Source organism: Carettochelys insculpta, chromosome 4, assembly GCF_033958435.1.
Source record: "Carettochelys insculpta isolate YL-2023 chromosome 4, ASM3395843v1, whole genome shotgun sequence".
NCBI lineage: Eukaryota > Metazoa > Chordata > Testudines > Carettochelyidae > Carettochelys > Carettochelys insculpta.
Genome location: NC_134140.1, coordinates 76,826,934 through 76,842,875, shown reverse-complemented (window position 1 = coordinate 76,842,875; position 15,942 = coordinate 76,826,934). Strand labels below are relative to the sequence as shown.

Here is a 15,942-nt window from a genome sequence, read left to right as displayed (position 1 = left end):
GAACTTTGACTCTATTTGCAATTTGTAGTTTGAAAGTTTTAAAATTTTAGAACTTAAAGTTTATTACTTAATATGTGAAAGAGTGCTTTTTCTCCCAGTGTCAAACCACCACAGTTAAGATCAGTGGGATTTCTTGGGCTTGCAGTATGCTTAGTGCGAAAGAGGGAGTTGCCAACAGAGTGCACTTTGATGGTCTTTGACTTTGCTGTCAATCTCCCTAGTCTATCAGGACTTGGTTTTAACACTTTGCATAACTCATCTGTTCTCCTAGGCATTTGGGGAGGTCATAGGCTAAGAGTTGGTGGGATTTAAGAAATTCAAAAATAAACTGTAAAGAGAAATTTCAGAGCTGCAATTGATTTGCAAATTTGACTCCATCGACCAAGGATTGAACAGAGACTGGGAGTGGCTGACCTATTACAAAAGAAGTTTCTCCTCTCTTGAGGTTCCCAGCTCTACATTAACTGCCGATAATGGGCCACATCCACCCTGACTGAATAGACCTTGTCAGGTCTGGCCCTCCCCTTGACTGAGACTCCCTCTTTAAATCTTCCTCTGGACCCGTCCTCCCATTCATGCATTTAACAAAGCAGGTCTTTGCTCATGAAAGCTTGTGCTCCAAAATATCTGTTGGTCTATAAGGTACCACAGGACTTCCTGTTGTTTTTAAAGATACAGACTAACTCGGTTATCTCTCCAATAAAAATGGTTGTTATCGCTCTTGTTGGGGGCTTTTTGTCATAATTCTGCTGGGTTATGTTTGTATATCTTTGGAACAACATGAGTAGTCTAAGGTTATTTTGATGATTATCTAAAAGCTTTCAAGGTGTTTGGTGATTCCTTGTTTTATAGATCAAAATAACACAGTATTTGAAATAAAAATAAAAACAAGTCACACTCCTAAATTCTGTCTTCCATTGAAGTCAAGAAATTGTAGACAAGTGTTGGAGGGCAGAATTTATACCCGTGAATAGGAAAATGTACTGTGTTAAATGTACAGTGTTTGTAGGGAACCATAAGTGAATTTGAAACAAATGAATTAACTCTAATTGAAATTATCTGTTAAAAATATTTTGGAGTATTGTTGATATTGTTGATGTCAGTGTTGTTGGTTTGTTTATGTATATATATTGCAAAAAGGAGCCCGCAGCCTGGTCTCCAGGGCTGGAGCTGCTGGTGGAGCTCCGCGCCTTGGCCAGCTCCCCAACCCTAGGGCTTCTGGGGTTCCCCCAGTCTCATTTGTATCAGTGGGGCTGGAGCTGCTGGAGGGGCTCCACACTTCAGCCTTAGGGCCACCCAACTGGGGATCCCAGCTGAGGCTGCCAAGATGCTGGTATGGCATACCAAACCGTACCATCACAAAAAAGCACTGCATGCAATTCCTTTAGATTTTTATCAATGGTCTGATTTGGTGGATAAAACTGGAACTTTCTCTGTAGTTGAAAAGTGGCTAAAGTCTTGGTTTTAGCTCAGTTTTGATAGTAATCCCAGTATCATAAGGGTTTACGTTAACAAAATTACTGAAGTAACTGTACAAATAGAACTCCATGACGAGTACAGTGAATTTACCTTAAAAATAAAAATGTTTGCCTTTCCAAAGCTATGGCTACACTAGTTTAATTGACAAAACTGGTGTTTTGTCAACAAAACTTGCAGTGTCCACACTACGAACACATAAATCAACAGAACATGAGGCTTTTGGCGACAGCCTTCTGCCTCTCCCTTATGAGGCAGAACACCTCTGTCAACAAAAAATGCTGTGTGGACTCTTGGTGGCGGGGGGCGGCGGGGGGGGAGGGGCTTTTATACAGATCACTCTAGTATAGACGTAGCTCAAGAGAATGGTGCCTCTGGGTATGGAATTGAGATTATACTGAGTGGATCTGGAAAACTGACACAGTGTCTCACATCTTAAGTGTCTTTTATTCTAAAGAAGCCAAACCTTTTTACAGATTCTGTTCTCTTAATAGCAATGAAATGTATCCGTCTCTGGGAGCTACTTTCAGGTTGAATTTAGGTATACAACAAGGGCATAGGCACTGGATTAAGGAACAAAATGGAAATTTTGGCAGAATTTTAAGCAAATGCTTATCAGTAGCTTTGTAATGGTCATGAAGAGTAAACAAGACCTTGAATTTTTAAGCCTGGTCAAAAAGATTTCCCCCATGTTAAACTTTGTGGAATTCAAAATCCCATGTTCACAGAAGCTAGAAAAAAATAGCTATTTTTTCCTCAGTACATAGAATTTATCTGCTGAATTTAAGTTTGCAGTAATTTAGGTAATCACATTTTTGTAGCATTTGAATGGAGTTTCAAATGAACCTTAGGGAGTTAGGGATAGCCTTTTGGCAACTAATTCCCTTTGAATTAAATGCTTTAGTGTTAATGAGGCTGATTATTTTCACACTCATCCCTTGTTTAGTGAGTACTTTACTTACGAGTACTCACTACAACGAGGAACCCACACACTTACCTTTGTTCACAAAACGGTGAACTTCTCCCACTTATATGAGCCAGCTGCAGGGTCCCTGGCCGGAGGGTTGGTGAAACCTGCAGCTCCGCAGCTGGCTGTGCTCCAGCCATGGGGTCCCTGGCCAGGGGGTGGGGAGACCTGCGGCCCCATGACTGGAGCACATCCAGCTGTGGATTCCCTGGTGAGGGGGCGGTGAAACCCATAGCCCTGTGGCCAGCTGTGCCTCAACCATGGGGTCCCTGGCCGGCTGGTGGGGAGATCCACAGCCTTGGCCTGGCCCAGCCTGCTCCCAACACTCCCCCTGTGGCAACTCCCCATGCACTGTCTCCAGCCTGGCCCACTCCCAACCGTCCCATGGCCCGCCAATCCCCGTGTACCCTCCAGCCTGGGCCTGCTCCCAACACCCACCCCAGCTCCTTTTCCGAACCCACCAGCCTTCCACAGCCCCCACAGGTACCGCTTCTGCAGCCTGGAACAAGCTGTTACCTCCTCCACCAGAGCCACGACCAAGTTTTAACCATCCCTGCCACTCATGGCCCCAGACTGCCCCCTAGCCTTTAACCCTCTGCAACCCTCCTGTCCACCTAAGGTTCACTTACCTTTCAAAAGCAGCACCATGTGCTGCTACTCCTTCCCTGAGTTAGGAGCACTAGGAATGAATCAGACTTTTACGTGTATTTTAATGGTAACTTATTGTCACTCTATGAATTTTCGCCTGTGAGCAGAAAGTTGGGAACCAATTGTCCTCATATAGCAAGGGATGAGTGTATGTAGATTCTACAATATGAAAATCTCCCATCTAAAAGTACTTCATATTCAAAGTTAATATTGTTCTGAATCCTGCACATGCCACTCAGTGTAAATGAAGTTGTGAAATGGCCTCTAGATGCTATTTTAGTAACACTTGGGGTGATCCGTATCTTGTGTTTTTGAGATTGAGTTTTGAGACAGTGATGTGGGAGATTGCTATAGTCAGTGCTGTGTCAGTATTTCTGATTACTCTTTTTCAGCAATTTATAACTTTGCTGATTTTTTTTAATTCCAAATGATCTTATATCTCTAAATTCATATGATTTATTGTCAAAGTACATTCTGAAATATATATTCTGTTAGTTCCAGGTAAATTATTTGTTATATTTTGAGGAATATATTGTCTCAATTGTTTAGCTTGAAAATTGCAATTATTCATGTGCTCCTGTTTTTAAGAGAGAGTTCAAAGTATGCATTTTTAAAAAGTATCCTGATATAAATTTGTTCAGTCTATTGTGAAATGAGGGAACTTTTCAAAAGTGTTAGTTTGGTAACCCACGTTTACCATATAATAAACAATTCAGGTAACTTGAAAATATAAAATGGAATATTACTTCATGGTGGGTGTTTTGTTTTTTTTTTGTGCAAATACCTTTCAAGCTGTGCTTTTCCCAAGTGAAACTGTTTGTACTCAGAAACAGTGATGTGTATTCTAGATCTTCACAGATGCATAGGTCTTCAAGACAGATATTCTGCTACTGAAGGACTGTTTTTCAACTTTTTTCATGTATTGACTCATACCAATTTTCAAATGTGGGGGTGGACCCTTTGTGAAATCTTAAACATAATCTGTGGACCCCAGGGGTTTGAGGATTACATCTTAAAAACCACTGCTCTGCAGCATTAATTTATTCTCTACAGTGAAGATGTAGGGTGTGTTTTGCGACTGTTTCATTGTCGGGGCTGGTAAATCATGAAATCTCTTACTGCTAGTTTAAGCTATAAAGGAAATGGGCATGTCATGTTGTTGCAGTGGATACGTATTCAGATCAAAAGACTACAAGATGAACGTCTGTAACCCAGAACACATTCATTGGCAACGTCTGTAATCTGGCATGATTTTAGTTTGCCAACTGACCACATATCGTGTGCATGACCAAGTTTCCCATGGTCCTATAAAGTTTGTTTACAGCTACCAGTCCTGGTTCTCAGGTTTCTGTGCTGTTATTTAGTCCAGTAAGTAGTGGAGTGTTGGTAATCCTGCTAGACAGTATTGACCTCAAATCAGATTAAATAATCTATGAAAATACTGGTTAGAACAAAGAAACTACAGGTTGAACCTCTCTAATTTGGAATGCTCTCAGCCAGCAAACTCTGTAATCCAGTATGATTTTAGTTAACTGTGAATCACTTATCTGGGTGTGGCCAAGTTTCATGTGGTCCAATTAAGCTTGTTTTCAGCCACCAGTCCTGGCTCTCAGTGTTCTGTGCTGCTATTTAGCTGTAATTTATGCCAAAATGTCTTCTAAGAGCAGTGAAAATGCTGGTAATGTGCTAGAAAATATTTACCTCCTGTTCCCCAGCAAATTTTCTTGTCTAGCGCCAGTCACGTCCCAAGGGTGCCAGGTGAGAGAGGTTCAACCTGTAGTGCAATTACTCACCTTCACTTTTGTTCTCTCCCTCGTTTTTATTTAAAAACAAAACATTGCAAATGAAAACTTTTATTTACATTACCTTTTTTATTCTAGCTTGGTTTTTATCATATATTGGGCATTCAGTTATCAGTTTTATTGTTTGTCTTTAATATGGACATTATGTTGTCTGTGGTGCTGGAAAGAACTGCTTAGTAAGATTGTTGGTATAAAGAGGCCTTGTATTTCAAAAGAGTAATACAAATCAAATGTTTCTCTTTTGTTCAACTGTGAAGTTGATTATTATCTAACTCTTCACTACAAATCTGAATTTATGGCATTTTAAGTTTTCTCAGTGAACTGTTAGCTTTATCTATATTTTCTTCATAACAAGGTGGTGGAGCGGGAGCTTGAGATGCTGTTTGTAACAAAAATAAATTTGTAGATTTTCTTATCAGATGCTTTCGGCATTGATCGTGGGAATATTCCTGTTTCGGTATTAATGGCGTAACTAAGTTTGTGTGAAGTGCTGCACATGAAAGATAAGCTCATTTAGAATTGTGTTACTTGGTAGGATGATGTATGTAATCTTTTCTCCTACCCCATCTGAGATAGAGATCATTAAGTTGCGTTGAATGAGACCTTTTAATGTTATTTTATACTTTAGTTCAGGAAGCAAGTTTATAAAATGTCATACTATTTAACGTATTTTTTTGTGGAGAGTAGATGTTAAGTGATTGTTCTTGGCACATGTGTAAGTCTATACATACCATAATGCCCACTTCTGTTGTATGCTGACTTTGGAAAACAGCTGTTCACTACTGCTTTTTATGCAGTAACTGCTTCATTATAGACACCTGTGATTTATGCTGCCAGATGACAAGCCATGTTTGGCAATCAAGAAACTTGAGCCTGTGAGGGTGCTCTGTTGTTTTTTCCACTCCCCGCTTGAGAAGGTGGTAACTGTTTTTAGCTTCTTTCACTTGGCAGCATTTCTTTCCCCCATCCTGCAATCAGATTGCACAGGTTCCTGTCAGCCTGACCTGCCCTCTTGTGTCTGCTACAGAATGTCTGGTTCAGCAAAGGGAACTACTGACATCCTTTTTAAGACCCTCCCAAGATACCCTTACTTCTGGGAATTTTCAAGATGTGAGCTTGCTTCTCACTATTATGACTGGTACTTCACTCCCCAAAAAATGCTCTTTAAACAAGAACCAAAGTCTAAAAATCTGTTAAGATAAGGTAGAGTGGAAGCCATCTCTTTCAAACCCTGTAGTGTACAAATACAAAGGAAACTGTCACTTTCAGATGTAAATAAACAGATCAACTGTTGGTTGTCAGAAGCTGGATCTACACTTCCCCCCAACTTCAAAGTGGGCATGGTATCAGGGTGACGGGAGATTATTAATGAAGTGCTGCAGTGAACATGCAGCACTTCATTAGGCTAATTTTCCCCTGTGGCAACTTCGAAGAGTCAGACTTGAAATTGCCAGCATGTGTGTAGCTGTGGGCACTTCAAAGTGCCTTTACTCCCCAAAATTTTGGAGGATAAAGGCACTTTGAAGTAGTGCAGGCACTTCAAAGTGCCTGCAGCTGCATGCATGCCAGCAATTCAAAGTTTGGCACTTCAAAGTTGCTGCAGGGGAGAATTAGTCTAATGAAGTGCTGCATATTCACCACAGTACTTCATTAGTAATCGCCCATCACCCTGATTACCATGCCCCCCTTCAAAGTTAGGCATGGTAGACAAGCCCAGGGGGTAGTGTTTCATGCATCTGGTGTTAATGAATAGTATGTTGTGCTACCTCAAAAAAGCAGGGCCAGAGAGCTAGAGACAAGACAATGTTTTCTGGGGCTTGTTCCTTTCGAGTCTGAAGTAAGAATACAGCTAAAACAAATTCACTGCTATAATAGATATTAGTTGCTTAAATTGTTGCATAATTATGTCACAATGACTTACTGACTGAAGTGAAAATCCAGATTTCTGACAACCTCAAGGTGTTGCATCTTCATTCATTTATCCTCAATTATCCATGGAGAGAAAAATTATTTGGTAGCCATAATTCACATACAAGAGAGACAGAAGATGGGTGAGTGTAGTATCTTTTATTTAAGCTTATACAGCCATCTTCTGTGAAGAAGCTCTGCGTAAGCTCAAAGACTTCTGTCTCACCAACAGATCACCCAATAAAAGATCCTACTACTCACCCACCTAGTCACTGTAATATCCTGAAACCAATAAGGTTACAACCCTGCATAATCCACATCTGACATGTAGGCTATGTCTACACTAGCCCAAAACGTGCAAATGGCCATTTCGAAGTTTACTAATGAAGCGCTGAAATACATACAGCAGATAGGATAAGGGGATTTCGACGTTGCCGGGATCCTTTTGAAAAGGAGCCCTGTATGGATAAGCTGCGTGCTGCTGAGCCGCATCAATTTCAAAGTGCAGCGGCTGCCGGCATTCTAATGAGATGCTGAATATGTATTTCAGTGCTTCATTAGTAAACTTCGAAATGGCCATTTGCATGGCCATTTCGAAGTTTTGGGCTAGTTTAGACACGGCCGTATTGTTTGGATGAGATGTATGGAGTGAACTTCATGGTGACTGTTTTTTGCATTTTTATAGATATAGATATAAAATCCATCTTTTTTCTGTTTGGTTTTATGAGAAGCAATCCCAGTGTAGGCACAACCAAACTCCTACGTTGCTTTAAGTTATAATGAGAAGCCGTATATCGTATTTGGTGCACTCTGTTCTTACTGTTTAGTGCTTGATTAAACAAGCTCCTACATGTGCGCGCGCACACACACACTGGAACCAACAAGGTTACAACACTGCATAATCCACATATGAAATGGTGTGTGTGTATATATTATAGATATAAATATAGGAGCTTGTTTAATCAAGCACAGTATTTATATATATAACATATACACACACCGTTTCATATGTGGATTATGCAGTGTTGTAAACTTGTTGGTTCCTCTGTATGTGTATATATATCTATATATCTATATATATATCTATATATAAAAATATAGGAGCTTGTTTAATCAAGCACGAAACAGTAAGAACAGAAACAAAGAGGAAGCCGTGCTAGTCTATACACTATCAAAACAAAAAGCAGTCAAATAGCACTTTAAAGACTGGCAAAATAGTTTATTAGGTGAGCTTTCGTGGGACAGACCCACTTCTTCGGACCAGAACAGACTCAATATTTAAGGCACAGAGAACCAAAAACAGTAAGCAAGGAGGACAAATCAGAAAAAGATAATCAAGGTGAGCAAATCAGAGAGTGGAGGGGTGGGGGGGAAGGTCAAGAATTAGATTGAGCCAAGTATGCAGACAAGCCCCTATAGTGACTCAAAGTTCCCATCACGATTTAAACCATGTGTTAACATGCCGAATTTGAATATAAAAGCCAGCTCGGATGTTTCTCTTTCCAAAACGGTGCGATAATTCCTTTTCAGTAACACACATAGCTTTAGGTCATTGACAGAATGCCCCATTCCATTAAAATGTTGACTAACTGGTTTGTGGATCTGGAGTGTTTTGATGTCTGTTTTGTGCCCATTGACCCTTTGTCTAAGGGAGTTAGAAGTCTGTCCAATATACGAAGCATCTGGGCATTGTTGGCACATGATGGCATATATGATGTTAGTAGAAGAGCATGAGAAAGTGCCTGTGATTCTGTGAGTAACCTGGTTAGGTCCAGTGATGGTATTTCCAGAGAAGATATGTGGACAAAGCTGGCAGCGGGCTTTGTTGCAGGGAAGGGTTCCAGGACTGGTATTCCTGGGGTATAGACTGTACTACAAGCTACGTCTACACGTGAATGCTACATCGAAATAGCTTATTTTGACGTAGCGACATCGAAATAGCTTATTTTGATGAATAACATCTACACGTCCTCCAGGGCTGGCAACGTTGACGTTCAGCTTCGACTTTGGGCAGCACCACATCGAAATAGGCGCTGTGAGGGAATGTCTACACGCCAAAGTAGCACACATCGAAATAAGGGTGCCAGGAACAGCTGCAGACAGGGTCACAGGGCGGACTCAGCAGCAAGCTGCTCCCTTAAAGGGCCCCTCCCAGACACAGTTGCACTAAACAACACAAGATCCACAGAGCCGACAACTGGTTGCAGACCCTGTACATGCAGCATGGATCCCCAGCTGCTGCAGCAGCAGCCAGAAGCCCTGGGCTAAGGGCTGCTGCACACGGTGACCATAGAGCCCCGCAGGGGCTGGAGAGAGAGTGTCTCTCAACCCCTCAGCTGATGGCCGCCATGGCGGATCCCGCTATTTCGATGTTGCGGGACGCGGATCATCTACACATGTCGTACTTCGACGTTCAACTTCGAAGTAGGGCGCTATTCCCATCCCCTCATGGGGTTAGCGACTTCGATGTCCCGCTGCCTAACGTCGATTTCAACTTCGAAATAGCGCCCAACACGTGTAGCCATGACGGGCGCTATTTCGAAGTTGGCACTGCTACTTCGAAGTAGCGTGCACGTGTAGACGCAGCCTAAAGGGGTTTGTCTGCATACTTGGCTCAGTCTAATTCTTGACCTTCCCCCCCACCCCTCCACTCTCTGATTTGCTCACCTTGATTATCTTTTTCTGATTTGTCCTCCTTGCTTACTGTTTTTGGTTCTCTGTGCCTTAAATATTGAGTGTGTTCTGGTCTGGCTATGGTCTGAAGAAGTGGGTCTGTCTCACAAAAGCTCACCTAATAAACCATTTTGCTAGTCTTTAAAGTGCTATTTGACTGCTTTTTGTTTTGATAGTAAGAACAGAGTGCACCGAATACAATATATGGCTTCTCATTATAACTTAAAGCAGCATAGGAGTTTGGTTGTGCCTACGCTGGGATTGCTTCTCCTAAAACCAAAGAGAAAAAGAGATGGAATATTATATATGTATAATAATTATATATAAACTTAAAAGTCACTACAAAGTTCACTCCACATATCTCATCCGAACAATACGTGTCATATGTGGATTATGCAGTGTTGTAACCTTGTTTAATATATATTGTTATATGTGTTGTATTGGTTATATATGTGGTAACCATGTTTAATATATATTACACAAGTTCCTGTATTTATTTATTTTTACACACACACACACACACACACACACACGGTTTCATGTGTGGATTATGCGGTGTTGTAACCTTGTTGGTTCCAGGGTAGTTTATATATGTAATATATAAAATATAGCAGCTTGTTTAATCAAGCACTAAATAGTAAGAACAGAATGCACCAAATACGATATACGGCTTCTCATTATAACTTAAAGCAACGTAGGAGTTCGATTGTGTCTACGCTGGGATTGCTTCTCATAAAACCAAACAGAAAAGAGATGGAATTACCAATCAGTACCACCCTAAAACTGACATAACTGAGCAAATGTTGAAAGACAATGAACCAAACTTGTTAGGGGATTTCTGAGGGAAAACTAAAATTCTTCCCACTTTGAGTACTTATTTGTAGAATTATTTTAATTTGTCACTATATTTTTATGTCTTTTACTATTATCTTGGAAAAAAAAAACTATTTGATGATGGCGATCACTCATGGCTGATTATGATCGTCTTCCATTAGAATTGTGTATCCTCAGATGGTTGATAAGACCTATCCTTAGTGAGAAGAGATCTTTCAGGAGGCTCTTGACCATGACTGAAAGCCAGTACATAATCAGTTTCTTTTGGCATTTTTCATTGTTAAAGATACTTACACTCTAGTATAGAAAAGTACATTTTACTGCTTCTGTAAAATGTGGTTTGTTACATTTGCATCTAGGAATTGTCCTTTGTTCTTAGCTAGACCACGGTTGTTACTGTGTCTGAATCATCAAATCAGAATAATTTATCACCCTGTCAAGCACCCAGTAGAAGACGATCCCTGCCCTGAATTGCTTGGAAGATTGACCTCATTGATCTTCCAGAGTTTGATTTTGTGCATCTGGTGAAGATGTGGCAAAATCGATCTCTCTCGGGTTGGCAGTCAACCCCTGTGCTCCATGTGATCTACACAAGAGTATAGTGGCTAGGGCTTCACTGAGAAAATAAGTCAATTCTGATATGTTGATTCTAGCTATGCAAATGCTGTAGCTAGAATTGCGCATCTGAAATCAACTTATTTCCCTAATGTAGATTTAGCCCTAGAAAAGGCAGGGATCACACAAATACCACCACAAATGCTAGAGCTTGGCTAACTTAAATCTCCCTGCAGCAGACTAAGCCCGTTACTGCCCCACAACCACCTTCAGTGGACATAGTTAACGGTGGATCACCATCGTCTTTTATACCAGTCCTTACTGTGTTTGAAGACGATTATCAGCTTCCCCTGCAGTCTAATTTGGTTGGTTTTCTAGTTTACAGTAGATGGACATTTTAGCAATGATGTTGCATGGCAAGCTTATTTTACATAAATGATATTGAACAGTAATGTGACCTTCCATATAAATGTGGCCTCTTCCATAGGATTCACAGATAGCATGCCATAGTTAAATAAATCCTTCAGAGATTTCAATAAAAAAATAATAGATTTTGTTACTAAGCTACTGGGCCTGATTGTGTCCATTGGCTCAGGTAGGGCTACTGCAGTTGTACAAAGGTGAGGGATCAGGTTTGTAATATCACCTTGCAAGGGCGTTCAGCAGTATCTTTTACAGAAAACAGGTATATATTGCATGTTTATTTTTTTAATACTGTGCTGGTCCTTAAAATGTCAAGTTTCTAATTTGTGGTGATGGAAGCCAATAAATTGAGGCCTCTTGCTCTATCACTTACGGAGATGTTATATACATCCACCCCTGATTTCAGCTGTAGAAGAGATGAATTAATTTTGTAAAACCTGCTTCAACAGACATAGCACATTGCACCATGCTTCAGATTCTTTGATATCTAGAAGCACGTATTAATGAGGCATATTGTGAAGTCACATTTAAATTCAGTTGTGTGAAATATTCTTCAGGCAATTCTTCAGTTTTAATTAGTATACGTCTCTAAAAGCAAGTGCTTGGATGTGACCAACCCCAGTAATGTCTTGGACTGCTCAAGATTTATTGTTCCATCAAACATATATTTTCAGATCTTAAAAAGGTTTAAAATTGTCTTTGAAGCAGTTTTGGAGCAGTTAATTTTAGGTACTTTTGTAGAAACTTAAAGATATAGTGGTTAATCATGAGTTCTTCTTTGAGTGTCCCCGTGGGTGCTCCACGTTAGGTATCGGGCTCGCTCTGGCACCGCAGGTTGGATCTTCCAAGCAGTTTCTGCCGGACCGCGCATGCGCCGGTGCGCACCGCTCCCTTGCGCGCTCCTGGCCACGTGCGTGATCCGGTCCCCGCCAGTCCCTCTTTAACCTCCATCGGCTGCAGACGGAATCCGCTCAGGCTACGGCTGGAGTTAGCGTATTTAACGTTTTCAATTGTTTTAAAGTTTCTTCAACCTTAGATTAAGTTAGTTGGTGGTTCTTTTCAACAAAAAAAAAAAAGAAAAAAACAAAGAAAGGGAAGGAATTCAAAGCTTCCAATCCTAGTAACAAGCGGAACATCGGAGGCCAGGAGCCTAGGGCCATTAGCCCTCCTGCCGCGGCAGGCTTTATCCGAGAGGGAAACAAGCACAGAGAAGGTGCTAAGTACCCTATTAACAACTCAAAGACTCACCACAATGTCCTCTTCAGGATTCAACAAGTGTGAGTCGTGCTGTGAGGCGATGCCAGCGTCTGATGGGCACAGTCAGTGTATAAGGTGCTTGGGGGGATCCCATGTCACTCAGAAATGTTCCTTCTGTGCCAAGTTAACAGCCAGAGCAAGGAAGGACAGGGAAATGCGGCTGAAAATGCTGTTGTTCGACAAGGCCCTCCAGCCAGACATGCCGGAGCGGCTGCAGCAGGAGGGACCCTCTGGGGCCCATAAAAGGAAAGCCGCATCCCTAACCCCATCAGCGCAAAAACGGAGGAAAATCTCCCCAACCCGATCCCTGCCGGAAGCAACAGCGAGCGGGACGGGTGGAGCGCACAGCCCCCAGCCGCAGCTACAGCTGATCGGCGGCAGCGCGGAGACGCACATGGCGGAGGTTCAGCCTCCGATGATCAAACAGCCGCCCCGCACCGCAGGCAGGGCGGCGGCCAAGCAAGCGCCGGAACCGGCGGCTCCACAAACAGCGGCACCGACCCCCGGGGAACCGGCGGCGCAGAGCGCGCAGGCATGTGGCCTGCAGGCACCGGGGGAGACCGCCCGCGCGGCACCGCTGAGGAGTGTGCCGAGCGTGGTGCAGACTACAGGGCTGAGATCCCTGACGTGTCAGGGGGCGGAGCCACCCCCACAGGGGAGGGGAAAAGCAGCACAGGAAACACGGCACCGCAGTCCCTCTCCAGACAGGGCTGCAGAGCTGCTTTCTCTGAGCCCTCCGCTCATTCTGCGGACTCCAACGAGAAGGCAGGGGACACCCCTAGCCTATCCGGAGCCCCCATCTCCATTTCTACAGCCAGGCTCCCCATGGCTTGGACCACCTTCGCCCTTCTTGGGCTTCGAGCGACTTGAGTACTATCACAAATTGGTCTCTAAAGCGTCCCATGTCTCCAGAAGATCTCGCTCCCCCAGATGTAGGTATGCACCAAGGGAGTGGTCCAGGTCACCATCCCAGGAGCAGTGCCTGTGTTGCCATGGTCGCCCCTATCATGCGGGGCATACACACCATAGGCATACTACGAGGGACAGATCCCCACAGACGGTTCCGTATCCCCAAGGGCAATCGCGAACGGGAACAGAGACTCACATATCTCAGGGGGAGTTGGTTCTGGAACCCCGGGATTTTCCCTCGCAAGCTTCTAGCGAACGGATGTACCACCGTCAACAGGACCCTGAGGGGTCCAGAGAGGCGTACCCTAGCGGTTCCTCGCTGTCCTCCCTGGATGAGGCTACGGCCCCGGGGGACGCCATCCTGCGGACGATCTCAAACAGTTCCAAGAGCTGTTTAAGAGGGTGGCCTTCACGCAAGGCATCCAGACAGCAGAGGTGCAAGAGAAGCACCATAAGCTCCTTAAAAATCTGAGACCTCCAGCCTCCTCTAAAATAGCCATTCCGCTTGATGAAGCAATCTTGGAGTCAGCCACTTTAATATGGCAGACCCCTGCGACTATTCCGCCTGTCCACAAGAGAGCGGACAAGAAATACTTTGTGCCGGCGAAGGGCATGGAGTTCCTGTTCAGCCACCCGCAACCAAATTCTCTGGTGGTAGAATCGTCTCAACAGAGATCAAAAACGTCTCAGTTCAAAACAGGGGGAACGGACAAAGATGCCAAGAAACTAGAGCTGTTCGGCAGAAAGGTCTACTCCTCCTCCACTCTACTGTTGAGAATGGCGAATTACGCAGCGCATCTAGCGAACCACAATTTCGACAACTACTCTATGTTAACCTCCCTCATGGACTCGCTTCCAGAGGACAAGAAGCCGGTGCTCAAGGCTATCGTGCAAGGAGGCTACGCAGCCTTGAGAACGGGAGTTCAGATCGCCCTGGATGTTGCGGACACAGCAGCACGCTCAACATCTACAGCCGTGGTAATGCGAAGGGAGTCCTGGCTCCAAACATCGGGTATACCAAGGGATCTGCAGGTGAAGATCGTCGATGTCCCCTTCGACACGCAGAAGTTGTTTGCTGAATCAACTGACTCGATCCTTCATTCCAGTAAAGACTCAAGAGCCACAGTGTCCCCAGTACCACAGGGGTTACGAGCAAGGGCGACATCAACAGCATCAACAATATAGAACTCCCAGGCGACGTTCCCTACAGAGCCGTGCGTCCTCGGGGCAGGGCCAAAGGCCACAAGTTTGACACACAGATCCAGGGCTGCGCCATCACTACAATCGCACAAGGTCATCCGAAGCTGTTATTCCACCATTGCCTCCGACCATTCTACGACCAGTGGCAAAGGATCACCACAGACAAATGGGTGCTGGAGATCATAGCCACGGGGTACGCGATCCCCTTCTAGTCGCTCCCACCGCCACGACCTCCACCCAGGCCCCACCTCCAGGAGGCCTCCCACGAAGCGAGACTGAAGCAGGAGGTAGACCATCTTATGCTCATAGGGGCAGTGGAAAGAGTGCCGGAGCAACTGCAAGGGAAAGGGTTCTACTCCAGGTACTTCCTCTCGGGGAAAAAGACAGGAGGCTGGAGGCCCATCTTAGATCTTCGAGGCCTCAACCGGTACCTGCTCAAGCAACGCTTTCGGATGATCACAATCGCCTCCATCCTTACGGCACTGGACAATGGAGATTGGTTCGCAGCCCTCGACTTACAAGACTCGTATTTTCACATAACTATCCATCCGGCTCACCGACGATTCCTCCGGTTCATGGTAGGCAAAGAATATTTTCAATACAAGGTCCTACCGTTCGGCCTCTCCTCGGCCCCCAGAGTCTTCACCAAGACCTTGGCAGTGGTGTCAGCCTACCTGCACAGACAGGGGGTATTTATATTCCTGTGTCTGGACGACTGCCTACTCAAAGGGGCCTCGAAGGAGAAGGTACTGCGCAAGATACGCATCACAGCAGGCACGTTCTCTTCGCTCGGCCTGGTTATCAATCTGGCAAAATCAAAGATAGACCCCACACAGGACATAGAGTTCACAGGGGCACGCATAAATTCTATTACAGCGAGAGTGTATCTACCAGAGACACGCTTTCGGGCCATCGGCTCCCTCGTGCAAGTCATCACCTTCAGCCCTACGGTGCCAGTCCTGACGTGCTTACAGCTGCTGGGCCACATGGCAGCAGCGACGTTCGTAGTACAGAACGCCAGGTTTCACATGCGCAGCATGCAGCACTGGCTGGCGAGCATACACAAACCGGCAGCACACACCGTTCATAGGGTGGTGTCGCCCGCGACAGAGGTGCACAAATCCCTGCAATGGTGGGTAAACCCCAAGAACATGCTAACAGGGGTACCCTTCCACCAACCACAAGTATCGGTTTTTCCTACTACAGATGCCTCCCACATAGGGTGGGGAGCACACATTGGCGAAGAAGTGACGCAAGAACTGTGGTCCTCCATGGAACAGTCACTGCACA

The 15,942-nt window shown here is 44.3% G+C and overlaps 1 protein-coding gene across 7 annotated transcripts in view; it reads left to right on the top strand.

Moving 5' to 3' along the window:
• Nucleotides 1-15,942, top strand: part of RAPGEF2 (Rap guanine nucleotide exchange factor 2) — a 400,682-nt gene that overhangs the window by 311,222 nt on the left and 73,518 nt on the right. The window lies entirely within an intron of this gene.